At 36.8% G+C, this 15,000-nt stretch overlaps 1 protein-coding gene and 1 long non-coding RNA gene across 4 annotated transcripts in view; one reads left to right on the forward strand and one right to left on the reverse strand.

Moving 5' to 3' along the window:
- The window catches only part of LOC135200070 (protein glass-like), a 1,678,662-nt gene that overhangs the window by 1,350,883 nt on the left and 312,779 nt on the right, over nucleotides 1–15,000 (reverse strand). The gene's annotated exons all lie outside the window — the stretch shown is intronic.
- The window catches only part of LOC135199785 (uncharacterized), an 88,300-nt gene that overhangs the window by 46,000 nt on the left and 27,300 nt on the right, over nucleotides 1–15,000 (forward strand). The window contains exons 2-3 of the long non-coding RNA XR_010311121.1: nucleotides 7,938–7,977; nucleotides 8,217–8,351. This is a non-coding gene — a long non-coding RNA (uncharacterized LOC135199785). The remainder of the gene's footprint in view (nucleotides 1–7,937; nucleotides 7,978–8,216; nucleotides 8,352–15,000) is intronic.

Below are 15,000 nucleotides of genomic sequence, written 5' to 3' on the forward strand. Positions count from 1 at the left end.
GTGTGCTACCTGGTGGAATTAATTACCTTTTTTTGATGTGGGAAACAGATTTGATTTTAATTGTTACTATATATCAACGCTTGAAAGTCTGTTAAACACCGGACAACTTATCAAAGAGGTGAACGCTGTATTTGTGCGTGCTTTGTATTCTGCTGTAGCTAGTTTGCAAAGAAAAATATCGGTCTGTTAACACGGCAAAGGATCTCTACGAGGGCGATTACGTTTTTCTTCTTTCCGAATGGCTATGGAGCTTTGATTACTCTCGGGAAATGAATACGACACCGGATGGAAGCTACTGAAGTGTTATGAATTTACTTGAGGAATATTTGCAATACGATTATACACACTAGACAAAGAAATTATGCATTTCCATGCCCCTCTCGCTGCCATTTTATAACGGATGTTCGACAAAGAAATGAAATACAGTTATTGCGAATTCATGTTTAACTTTATAAACACATTTTGCGATGTACGCATTTTATTTATATACGTTCTTGTTGAGACAAAAATTTAATTATACGCACACAGTAGTATATATATATATATATATATATATATATATATATATATATATATATATATATATATATATATATATATATATATATATATATATATATATATTATATATATATATATATATATATATATATATATATATATATACATATATATGTATAAAAATTGAAATTCCCATTATATCACCATTATAATAATGTGTTAATATGCAAAAGATATTTTCAGTTTGATAACTTTATGGAAAATACAACATACGATCAAAAAACCTTAAATCATCTATGCAGTAAAATGTAACGACCCTCTTTAACTTCCGCACTTTGACACAAGCGGGAAAAAGACGATATGAAGAAAGAAAGAAAATAAAAAAATTGTGGTATAAAAACAGCAAACATGAGGGGAAAGGAGCTATCACAACATGAAAAACTCTTGTGCGGTCACAGTGCCACTTATGTCAGAAAAACAAAAAGTGGAACTGAGAGGAGGGAGAGAGATGACGGAGATGAGAATATTGAGATTGAGAGGGCGAACGAGAGAGAGAGAGAGAGAGAGAGAGAGAGAGAGAGAGAGAGCACCGGTTCATATATTAATGTGATAATCCTCGCGCTATAAAATCCTTTAAAAGTGTTAATTGTTCAACCGGTTATATTCCCTCAGGCGGTGTTCCCCACATCAAGCTTCTTTGTGACAGCACAATGGTCGGAGGTTAGAGAGAGACCGACGTACAGACAGACAAAGCGAAGATGGTAACTGATAAAGATGGCTTTTTCCATATTTTATTTTACTGTTACTTCCGTTAAAAGTAATTCTGCTCTCAAAGTACCGGAAGAGAGAGAGAGAGAGAGAGAGAGAGAGAGAGAGAGAGAGAGAGAGAGAGAGAGAATGTCCCACACCTTACAGTCGTATTCTTAGTATTTTGAAATCCAATAAACCAGTTTTAATCTGCATAGATTAGCAAGGCCATTTACGCATTGTTGACAAGATTTATCAGGCAATTACAAATTACGACCCTCTTTAACTTCCGCACTTTGACAAAAGTTGCATAACGTGCGCTCAATCTTTATACCTAAATCATTTCATTTAACTTGAAAGAATCAGAACAACGAGACACATTGTCGTTTATAATAAAAGAACTAAATTAGTTGTTGTCTTTACCGAGTTTCGTAATGTGTCTCACATGGAATGAAAGAAATAAATATGGTAATGAAAGCAGAACAGAACATGTGTGTATAGGTCATTATAATTCTTGTACATTATATGAAATCTATTGATAATTCATTGTCCCACTGTTTGCAATTCATCTCTCTCTATGTACGTGTGTATATGTATATATATATATATATATATATATATATATATATATATATATATATATATATATATATATATATGTATGTATATATATATATATATATATATATATATATATATATATATATATATACATACATATATATAATATATAAAGCATATATACATATATATGCATGTGTGAATGTATATACACTAATATTTACTCACCCAATCAAGATAATGGTCACTTTTGTTGTTAATACATTAAATACCGTACTGTTTAGTACAAGAATTATGGGAGCGCCAGTAAAGAATTTCGTACTGAATGACCTGGTGGTCCAGTCGAGAAAAAAAAAAAAAAAAAAAAAACAAAAAAAAAAACACTATTATATAGGGGATACAGACGGTTCAAAGATTTACGTTTGCTACAACAGAAAGAGAGCCACACACACATTGTAATAATATATATATATATATATATATATATATATATATATATATATATATATATTATATATATATATATATATATATGTGTGTGTGTGTGTGTGTGTGTATGTATATATATATAGGCATATATATGTATATATATATATATATATATATATATATGTATATATATATATATATATATATATATATATATCTCGAGCTACAATGTCCTTTAATATCTAATTCGCTCTACCTCGGAATCAATATATTTTCATATATGCTTCACTGAAGGGGAATTTTTCTCTCGATAATAGACTTGCCTGGACCCGGGCACGAACCCATGGAGCCTTTCAAATCCAGGAACGTCAGTGAAGCTTTTACCTACTACACCTCTTGCGGTGGTGCAGTAGGTAAAAGCTTCACTGACGTTCCTGGATTTGAAAGGCTCCATGGGTTCGCGCCCGGGTCCAGGCAAGTCTATTATCGAGAAAAAAATTCCCCTTCGGTTAAGCATATATGGAAATATATTAATTCCGAGGTAGAGCGAATTAGAGATTAAAGGACATTGTAGCTCGATATATGTATATGAATCACGGAAATGTGATATGACTTACATATATATATATATATATATATATATATATATATATATATAATATATATATATATATATATATATATATATAGATTGATAGATATATTATGTGTGTGTGTGTGTGCATGCGTGTTTTACCCTCGTACATTCACCAAAGAATCTTTAACTGAGACAAGCAATACTATACGTTCGAAACCAGTTTCACACACTGGAAAAGTCGCCCAAACGAATCTTCAACCCCGGTCCTACTTCGATAAAGATCAACTTGTCATTGTACAACAAGAAAGTATATTTTTGGTATTCTTAAATTTAATCAATGATGATTTAATATGCATTAATTTTTCCTCAAAAAAATGAGAAAATAATAAATAAATGTGTCTGCACACATACCAGCTCGTTTTATGGCTAAATGTCTCATGGTTCTTCTCTTGAAGCCTTTCTTGATTTCTGCACATAAACGCCCCTGACAGAGAAGCCTTATCATCAAGGCGAGGATGGCTAGACTGAAATTTTGCTTTCTCTCCCCAGCATCTACAACATTTCTCTCTCTCGTCTCTTCATATTTTGACCATTCAACAGATTTCCTCTCTCCTCTCTCTTGCTAACCTCCGCCTCCTCTTCTCTTCAGCGTCTTGTTTTCCCTCTCTCTTTTACACGTGGTCGTTATTGTGAGATATCAGTCGTATTCTAATATGTTTTTTTATAAGATTGTATTTCCACTCTCTCCTCCCTTTATAATCAACCGTTAGTCTCTAACAAAGGGACAATTATGCAGCTCGTCTTACTTTGTCTCCTTAATCTCTCAAGAGTAGCCAATTATCGCCAGCCTCTAACCCCCAACCGCGAAATTCGATACTTCACTTTTCTTTTAAGTGTATGTAATTGTTAAGTTCCATGGAATATCTTTAAGGGTTGCGGCTTATTGAGAAAGTTCACTTTACAACTATCCAAGGAACAATTCAAGACTAAACATATTTTTAGCAAGGAGGGTTTGCAGAACGAAGGTGGGAAGGTTGGTGGGCAAATAATCTTTTCCTACGGATCTCCAGTGCTTTGACGACTTTCTTGATCTTCGACCACTCAAAAGCGATTACAATACTTTTCATTCACATGAGGCGGACGGTTACGCTCTGCCAGATCTTGGTTCCCCCCAAGATTTTCTTCGTTTTCGAGATATCCGACGCTCCGCCCCATTTCTGGCTTTCTCGTCTCGGCCTCTGAAAATCCTTTAGTTCTCTCTCTCCCCTTCGCCCCTTTTCTCTATCCTAACGAGTCAAGGCACTTAGAGTCTCCCTTTCCACTCCCCGTCGGGGTCTACCCTCCCTCTCCTCGGATCCCCATCGCTCTCCTTCACCATCCTTTTGGGGCATCCTTTAACACTTCTCCTTCTGCCTATTCCATATTTCTCCCCTCCCCTCCCCTCCCCTAGACAGTATCCCACCCGTATATGCCTCGTACACACGCACGCAAGCCCGCCCCCTTTTCGGCGCCCCCTTGGCAGATCCCGGACGGAATATGAGAGGATGGGAGCCTCGTTGTGTTCCATTAGAGCACCTCAGAAGGCTCATCGCTTCCTTTGTGTCTGAGATAATGAAGGTGATTCGAAAATGAATTAATATCTCGTGGTGTTGCTTACGGAAACTGCTCCTCCTTTGTAACGGCCAAATGAGTGGATGGTGCAGCCCCCAAAATGGAGAGAGAGAGAGACGAGAGAGAGCAGAGAAGAGAGAGAGAGAGAGATACATATTCATAAAAACAACTAAAATCTATACACACAAACACTCTCATACATTCTATGTATATATATATATATATATATATATATATATATATATATATATATATATATATATATATATATATATAGAATCTGCCGGTCATTTTTACCAGATACGTATGAAATTGCAATAGCCACAATGCATAAACATTGTCATGTATATCACAGAGTCCTATGATATTCGAAGAAAATTAGCTATTCAGCTTCACAAAATAGAAAATACTGAAAAGAAAGCAAGGAAATTTCATAAATCAAAACACTAATATTTGTTCAATTACAAATGCATATGCATGTTTATAGACACATTTATATATATATATATATATATATATATATATATATATGTATTATATATATATATATATATATATATATATATATATATATATATATATATATATATATATAAACATATATTTTTCAACATTAAGGCCCTAGCAAAAGGCACCTCCAGAGAAACAAAAAATAACTGTTGAATTATGGATGACCAAGCTATGCAGAAAACTGATACACAATGACAGAAGGCAACTACACAAACGAACACAAATTTTATATATATATATATATATATATATATATATATATATATATATAGATATATATACTGTATATATATATATATATATATATATATATATATATATATAATGTGTGTGTGTGTGCGCGCGCGTGTGTACTCATTCCTAATTGTACATGCATATGGATGAACGGATCTTTCAACAATTTTTAGCGGAAGCGCACACGTAAGTATATAAATATAAACCTGCCAAAAGATACTGTACAGAAAGGGGGAGAAAGAGGAAAGCGAATATAGCCCTTATTTTCCATGGAGCTAAAGCCAGGTTTGAATCCACTAATCACTTTTGGGGGACGGGGTACGGGGGTGATCGAGGGCCCGAGACCTCTCGCGCCATTCTGACACTTGCGACGGAGTGTCACTGGGTCCAAAGTCTCCATTCTGGAGCCAGGCGCCCTAAGAGGTGATTGATATATCGGTATATTGTTTTCAGGTAGCGAAGGGTTTGCCTTACTTTGCGTGGATGATCATTCTAGAAGTTTCCCCCACTTCGAGACACCGCTGCCCTCGTCGGCAGCTATAGGATTTCTGGCTACATTTTGTCGTTATTTTCACAGGTATCTCAACAGCAACACCGGCAATTAGGTTGTTTGTGATATAACTGCGGCTGATAAAATGGATAGTACTATGAATACTATGACAACTGCGTATGTTACCTAAAGTTTCAAAAAATTTACTTTTGAGTCCCTGCCATTTGTAATACAGCTATCTTCTACAACGCCAATAACGATAACTTTGCTTCTGCTACCACAACTCACAGCAATGATAAGGCTGAAAACATATTACCAAGAAGAGAAAAATAAATTCCTCGAATCCAAAGAGTCCACATAACCTAGCCATTGCCAAAAACGTCAGAGAGTAAGAAAAGAAAGAATTTAATAAGAACAATGATGGACTACGCTTTATCAATCTTTCCTTGAGGCAAAGGAGGCTCATAAAAAAAATCATACCAATAAGGTCTAGATGAAAGTAATCTTTAAATAACTAACGGAAGGAAAAGGACAAATAGTTGAGCCTTGCTTTTCCCTTACGAAGAATACAGATAGAAAGATAGAATGCTCACATCGATAGAATTTGAATGATGGCAATGCATAAGTATATATCTAAACACGAAAAAAGTATATATATATATATATATATATATATATATATATATATATATATAATATATATATATATATATATATATATATATATATAAACACACACACACACACACACACTAACACAAGAAAAGACTCATTTCCAGTGCGTCAAGCAAACGAGTACTAGAAAAAAAAAAAAAAAAGTCATAAAAAGACCGCGAGTTGTAAAAGAGGCCGGAGACGGTGACCCGATTTTCTAAGTAGCGTGTCCAAGAAGCCCGGTCTAATGCAACACTCTCCCGACGAGCTTATCAAATCATCGGTAGTGAATTCAGCGATCGGTACCTGATGAACGATATTGACAGATATTGCTCCCAGAGACGCTAGTCGGATATTAATTATGTGATATTCTGAAATCCTTTCGCTATTCTCTCTCTCTCTCTCTCTCTCTCTCTCTCTCTCTCTCTCTCTCTCCCCTTATGTTTGTACCTTTATTCTGTAGTTATACAATATGAGTTGCATACGTATGTACACACATGTATATATATATATATATATTATATATATATATATATATATATATATATATATATATATATATATATATATGTATGTATGTGTGTGTGTGTGTGTGTGTGTTAATTGCCTTGTAAAACTTTATATTAAAAGATAACTGATTGTACATTTAAACATGATTTGCATAGATTGTATTCGCATACATAAACTAACATACAATGTGCAATGTACCTTCAATAATTATCCTAAAGGACTAGGTCACTGATTAGTACAAACTCATATAGATAACAAAGGTTAGATTAACATTTAGCAGTCAACAAAGGCAGTAACTTTTTTTCAGTATATGGGTTATTATGACTATCTGAATATGAAAATAAAAATTATGCCAAAGGCCAAGTGCTGGGACCTATGAGGTCATTCAGCGCTGAAGAGGATATTGAGAGTCAAGGGGTTTTAATGGTGTAGCAGGACGAAAACCTCGCAGTTGCACTATGACACACTTGTTAGGGTAGGATGGAAAGTAAGATGGAAGAAAGAGAATATGAACGGAAGTACAGAAAAAGAAATGAAAGGGCTTGCAGCCAGGGCCGAAGGGACTCTGCAAAGGCCCTTACGTAATCCCTACAGTGCACAGCCTGAGTTGCACTGACGGCAATACCCCGCCCCCTACGGAAGGATATTCAAACTAGAAATTCTCTCGCTTCATTGTTTTTTTTTTCTTTCTTTCTTTTTTAAGTAGAAGAAAGATTTAATTGGCATGACAAAGATCAATGAAAATAGTTGAATACTCTCCAACCCTTCTTTTAACATGCTAGCCTAATGTCCTAATCTAATTTAGCTGCGACCCACCGAAGTGGACTAACTGTCACATATGAATTTTATTGCTTGGGTCAAATGAGGCACGGAGGGGTTTAATGTGTATGTGTGTGTGTGTGTGTAAACGAATAAACAAAACTGACAGTATTGAGATCTTTCATCTAATTTCATCAATTATTATACAAGCAGTAAACAAAAGAAATGAATAAAAATGTAACATAAATGATCTTGCAAATTAGTTAAATGATGCAGTAAATAGTCCACGAGTTTTAATTCCCCTACTCATATTTTCTTTTATAAAAAGCATTCCTGTCTCTTTTTTTCATCTAGTTTTCGTGGTCTGCTAACTGGAATGGTGACTACTAATTACGTAAGTATAGCTGAGTTCGATTGGTAATGACGAAACTAATTTTCTCATTAATCAACGTTCACTAATTATACATTTAATACTTTGACGTATCCACATTTGATGTACGTCTACGGCTCACATGAAGTGAGAAGAAATAAAAGAAATAATGAAAAGTGAATTGCAATATAAATGTTTGCATGTCACATAAATGTTTTGAAGAGCTATTTCTTACTATGCTCCTTCACTAGTAATGTTTTCAGGTGTGGGTGATGACGTCAGTGAGACGGACAGGCAGGCGTACCAACCTATGAAAGACAAAGTCGCCTGTATTGATGTTCTTCGACTCTCTCTGAAGGCGAAGTGAAGGCTGCGAACAAAATGGCGGAAGACCCCACGTAAGAACCCCGAGCGTATACGCATATTCTAAGTTCTCCTGTTTTCTTCTGGCATTGCCACCTCTCCTTTTATTCCCCGCTTCCTCCATAATGCAAGTTCCTTGCATGACTGCACGGTTTCGTGTCATGGCTGGGCCTCTTTCCTCACTTTGTTACTGGGCAGGAGACAATGTCTTGAGATTCGACTTAGAGGGGAGAGGGAAAACTCATACATACACACACACACACACACACATACAGCGACGAGTAAAGAAAAAGGTTACGGTTAAGATAAAAAGAAGGATTAAGGGAAGCACAAAACAAAAAAAAATAAAAGAGAATTCTCTATGATAAATTGTTTCTGTGTACTTGATGTTCGCTCAACAAGCCCCAGGGATTAATGAAAGGATCCTAACTCTCTCTCTCTCTCTCTCTCTCTCTCTCTCTCTCTCTCTCTCTCTCTCTCTCTCGGCGTGCGGTTTCAGTCCTTACTTATTTGCGCAATTTCTCCGCTAAGACTTCACCGTCAACCTTCAACCCATTTTGCATTCTTCTGTTTCTGCGTTCCTTTGACGTTCATGTCAACGTATTCTTTTATATTCTCTCTCTCTCTCTCTCTCTCTCTCTCTCTCTCTCTCTCTTCTCTCTCTCTCTCTCTCTCTCTTCTTTCGACTGGTCGTCTTCACTCAGTTTTGGAAATTCTATACATCTTCGCCTCGTCCCCTTCTGCCACGTATGATCGTGGCTTGGAGATCTTTGAAAGACGAGGGCTGGAATAGAGTACGAAGGAGAGATGGAAGGTGGACGAAGAAATGAACGGAAGAAAAGTCAAAGAGGGAGTGAAAAAGTCTATATGAAGTTGAAAAGTAAATAAAAGAGGGAGGATGAAAGCTGTGAAGACGAATGCAGAGTAAAAGATAGGGCAACCTTGAATGTAAACTGACTTCATGTGGAGGGCACAGAGAGAGAGAGAGAGAGAGAGAGAGAGAGAGAGAGAGAGAGAGAGAGAGAGAGAGCACGCATTAGGAATTCATTCAACTTTCGTTCGGAGATGCAGAAAGAAATTTACTTGATACGAACGGAAGAGAGAGAGAGAGAGAGAGAGAGAGAGAGAGAGAGAGAGAGAGAGCCAACCGCATATGAGAAATTCATTCAAGCTCGGTTTGGAAAATGTTAAAAAATTATGTGCGAGGACAGGAAGTATTAGCAAAGAAAGCAAGGTACTGTTTCGGAGCGAATACCTGTTTACATACAAACACAAATGTGCAAAACATTTCACAGGATTAAGAAACCTCTTTCATGGAGTTTGTAGGAAAAGAGATATTTAAAAAAGTGTTATGAGTCATAATCAATAAATATCGAATGAAAACGGAAAGCAATCATTTGTTCACTACAATGAGTAAAAAAAAAATGCAAAATGCTACGACGGAAATTAAAGTGGCTGAGAAGTTTTTTCTGGAAGGAAAAGAAATCAGGAAAAGTCCATTAAGAGAGAGAGAGAGAGAGAGAGAGAGAGAGAGAGAGAGAGAGAGAGAGAGAGAGAGTAGTTAAAAACTGGAGTAAAAGAAATGAGGAGGTGAGTTAACGATTTTTAGAGAGAAAGAGAGAGAAATGAAGCGGAATTCTGAGAAAAATATTAAAAACTGGGATGAAGGAATTATAAGTGAGAAGGGTAAACAAGGATTTAAATGGAGAGAGAGAGAGAGAGAGAGAGAGAGAGAGAGAGAGAGAGAGAGAGAGAGAGAGAGAAGGGTGAAGGGGGGGGGATTACTGAAGCAAGGAAAGTAGGTGCTGCCTCAAATGAGGAAAGAGAGAGATGGGCGGAGTTGGGTTGGTGGTGTGGGTGGGGGGAGGTGTAGTTATTCTGAGAATTGACTTGAAAAGTGGAATGGAAGGAGTCACCGAAGATGGAAAAGTAAACAATGATTTACATGTTGAGAGAGAGAGAGAGAGAGAAGAGAGAGAGAGAGAGAGAGAGAGTGAACTCGGATAAAAGGTCACAACTGTCGTAGATGAAATTATGCACGAAGGAAAAATAAACGCTGAATGTAATGAGAGAGAGAGAGAGAGAGAGAGAGAGAGAGAGAGAGAGAGAGAGAGAGAGAGAGAGGAGAAATTCTGAAACATCTAGCATCCAATTTCGTCGAAACACTAGCTTCCTGGCAATCTAATTATGAAGGCGTACCCCGGGTTTCCTGCATGGGGCCTGGGGCTATATCCTGGCTCTGACCCCTTAGATGCTTCTGCAGCTTATACAAGATGGCCGCCTGAATTTCAATAGATTTCACCCTTGCATATATATTGAAGATATCGTTAGCGTCGGGTTTCATCCCCGATCGTATGGCTTTAATTATGGAGGCTTGCATCTTCGTGGAGACAGGATCGCTCTTACGCGCTTTCTCTCTCCCCCTCTTTCTCGCGCTCTCTCTCTCTCCCTCTCGCTCGCCCCGTCTGTTTGTCGCTCTCTCATATATACAATGACACAGAGGCACAGACACACAGACACAGCACAGACACTCACACACACACACACACACACGAGGATTCTCACAAGTTCCTCTCGGTCGGAAAGGATACCACCTCCACCTCCACCTCGAGATCCTAGTCCAGAGGAGACGACAAGTCCTGCATGAATTAAATGCGGCCGCTCCTCGAGAACACCATCCATATTTCATCATATAAGTCTTGGCCATCAGCACAACGCATCCATTAGCTCGCTCGGCCTCCAAGACTGAGCATTTCTACACAAAATGGCGCCTGAGATGCCCCCTCCCTTGCCTTCCTCCTCCTCCTCCTCCTCCTACTCGACGTCTCTCCCTAAGTAAGGTCTCTCCTCCCCACACCCTGCACCACAACCACCACCTCGTCCTCCTCCTCCTCCTCCTCTTCTCAACCGACCACCTCTTTCCTCCACCTCCTCCTCCGCCACTGCCTCCGACCCTCATATTTCCCGACTCTCTCCACCCTTGTGAGACCCTCCTCACTACCGCCTCCTCCTCCTCCTTCTTCTTCTACTGCCTCTTCCTCCACCTTCTTCTACCCCCTCATCAGCCGCCGGCCCCTTTTGGTCCCTACGCTGCACTCTCTCTCTCTCTCTCTCACACACACACACACACACCAACACACACGTCCACAAACGCACACGCACACTCTCTTTACCAAGGGGCCACCATCCCCTCTCCAAGCCATACTCGTTTCAGGAGTTGGTTAAAGAAGCTAATCCAATTCTTTTTTCTCGTTCGTCGTCCTTGGTATTCCAATGCTTTCCCTCGAGAGACAAGCTAAACTTTACGCTCTGCCCCTGATGCAACTGAACGCAATTCATTTCTTAGGAGATTCAGGAACGAATGCATTTTTTTTCCTAAGGATGAATATTCATGTAGATTAGAGCATTAGCATACACATACATATGGAAATATACTCTTCGCGCAAACCTCCAAGACCTATACACAGGGAAATGGGCAAAATGCTTCGTTCTCCTTTATGTTTTTCTTGAAGAAAGTAAAAAGATATCGATAGACAGGAGATCAAATACATCAGTAAAAATGATAAATCTTACGAAACTTTCTTCGTCACGGTATATAGGTGCTAGTAGTAAAGGCAAATAGAAGTTTTTAAGCTTATGACTAGCTCTCTCTCTCTCTCTCTCTCTCTCTCTCTCTCTCTCTCTCTCTCTCTCTCTCTCTCTCTCTCTCTCTCTCTCTCTTGAGTTTTCCATTATTCGGTTCTACGCAAATCAGAATTTTCACGATATTTATACAAAACATTTAGAGACTACATAACAAATTGTCAATAACACTCGATTCTCACCCGGAATGAATAAAAAAAAATACGAACCCCAGGCCCCCCCCACTCCCCACACCCGCTACTAACGACGAAAACTCAACGCTGAGGTTTCAAATCTTATAAAAATACTTTTGCACCAACGAAATTAAAACTATGAGGAGTACTTATCAGAAAACTTTACTATGATTATTTATATATATATATATATATATATATATATATATATATATATATATATATATACTATATATATATATATATATATACTATATATATATATATATATTATATATATATATGTGTGTGTGTGTGTGTGTGTATATATATTAAAATTACAGTCGATGAGATTACTACACCCCCATTACCGTTACATTCCTGCCTCCACAGAGGACCAGTGAATTTTCAGGCAATATGCAAATTAGGATCCTCCTTTACTTAGCAATCGACTCTGTTCCTACTGTTGATTTTACTAAAAGAATTTCTAGATATATATATATATATATATATATATATATATATATATATATATATATATATATATATATATATATATACTATATATATATATATATATATATATATATATATATATATACACAAACATGCACGCGCCCGCACACACACACACACACACACACACACATATATATTATATATATATATATATATATATATATATATATATATACAATAATACATACATATATGGCAAATGAAGTTAAGGCCACAGAAAAAACACCTCACCTGCATACATGTATTAACATATATGTACACACACACACCTATATACGTTATATATGCTCTAGTATAAATATGCATTTCCACACTGAAGATGAAAGTGAGGCAAACGATAAGTTTTGTAAGGTACTCGAATCAGAGCTGGAACTAATTCTGTAAAGATTTGTCAAGAAAAACCTATACCATTTACAAAACTCTCTTTGTACATCTAAGAATTCCAGTGCTTTTGGGCATGCATGACCGCATGCTCCAGTATAATTACTATATTTTGTGGTAGAAAATATCTATCTATACTCAATATATTGAGTATATATACATCTATATATATATAAATATATATATATATATATATATATATATATATATATATATAGATATATATAGATATATATAGATATATATATATATACATATATGTATATATTTTATATATTCAAATATATAAGTGTAAGATTGCATGTGATTTCGATAAATAACTCGTTGGTGATTAGCCGTCTGCGTATGTGTAAGAAGCACCTAGGTTATGGAAGGTGATCCAGGCAAAAGACCTGAATCGGGGAAGGCATACCAAAGGTTGGTAGAAGTGGGAAAATGTCTTCAACCAGACTAATCTAAGAACTGCTCGCTTTCCTAGTACCGAGTATCAGATTAGCGAGTGCAAAATTGTGTTGGTTCTTGCACTATATGGAAGAAAGTTCGATGCTAATGAATGTGCCAATGACAATATTCTATTTTGATATGGAGTCATCACTACCAAAGTAAAATCATTGTTTGTTCGTGAATGTAGTTCCACGCTGAACGAGTGGGTTCCGTACTCGATTATCAATCTGGTAGCCTGAGTTCGCTTCCCGCGGCCGCCAGGTTGGAATCAGAGGAATTTATTTTGGGTGATTAGGAATTCATTTCTCGATGTAATGTGGTTCGGATCCCACAATAAGCTGTAGGTGCCATTACTAAGAAACCAATTGGTTCTTAGCCAAGTAAAAAAAATCTAATCCCTCAGCTCAGTGGTCTGGTTAAACTGAGATATACTTTTCTTTTGTGTGTGTGTGTGTGTGTGTGTGTATGTACATGTATGTATACATATGCAGATGTTTGCGGGCAAGTCAGGTATTGTCTACTAACGAAAAGCCTTTGTAGGTATGTAAGTAGGTAGGAATATATAACAGTGTGCGCGAATTCTCAAGGGGTCACTCACTTTCCTAAGAACATTATACTCATCTTTAGGGTCTCCTTGGCACCTTCTGCTCTCTCACCTCTTGCTTCCATCTACACCGCCATTATTCCCCATTCTATTCATTTCTGAATATAGGAGAATCAGCACAACACAACATCTGGACTGTTGAGAGGTATATTTACATCAGTTCCAAACATTATAAATCAAAATTAGTAAGCGATAAACGGATATATTCTGAAAGTTAAATATGTTCTTTGGAGTAGGTAATAATAATTCGATAAATAATTTGAAAATTTTTTCGAGTTTCAAAAACACTTTCGATTAAAATAAAATACCGTATATTTACTGTAAGAAAAATGGCCCATGACAGTGATTCAAAATATTACCAATTCTAAACCAAATACAAAAGAAAATGGCATTTTTTATATTACGTGAATCTAAAGAACTTCCAAGCTTATGTGCATTTATTAAACCTGACTACATAATTCTTATTATAACTGAACATGACAAATGAGGAAAATGGAAATGCCTATGGTTGACAGTAATGACAAATACAAATGATTCATCGTCTTGAGGAGCGCATATTAAATCTTCACCCTTGGCAGCATGTTGGAGTGCCTCCCAGGATTGTAATTGGAATAAGCAATAACTTAATTAAACTACCGAGGGAAAAATGCTTTAGTGTGCGTTCCCAAGTTTGCACTTGATGAACGAGAAATGAAAGGGAGGAGAGTTAAGCAGTCTATGATAAGAGAGAGAGAGAGAGAGAGAGAGAGAGAGAGAGAGAGAGAGAGAGAGAGAGAAGATAATACAACAATCACTTCAAGACTGAAGTAAGCTAAGAAAGGGTGTGCAACATTCTCTGTAACAATCCAAGCCGGTCAAAGATTTACATTGAAATATCATGAAAACAAACTAAGTCTCTCTTTCTATCTATCTATTTATATGCATACACAACACACACACACA

Source organism: Macrobrachium nipponense, chromosome 26 (genome assembly GCF_015104395.2).
Source record: "Macrobrachium nipponense isolate FS-2020 chromosome 26, ASM1510439v2, whole genome shotgun sequence".
In the NCBI taxonomy this organism is placed as follows: Eukaryota; Metazoa; Arthropoda; class Malacostraca; order Decapoda; family Palaemonidae; genus Macrobrachium; species Macrobrachium nipponense.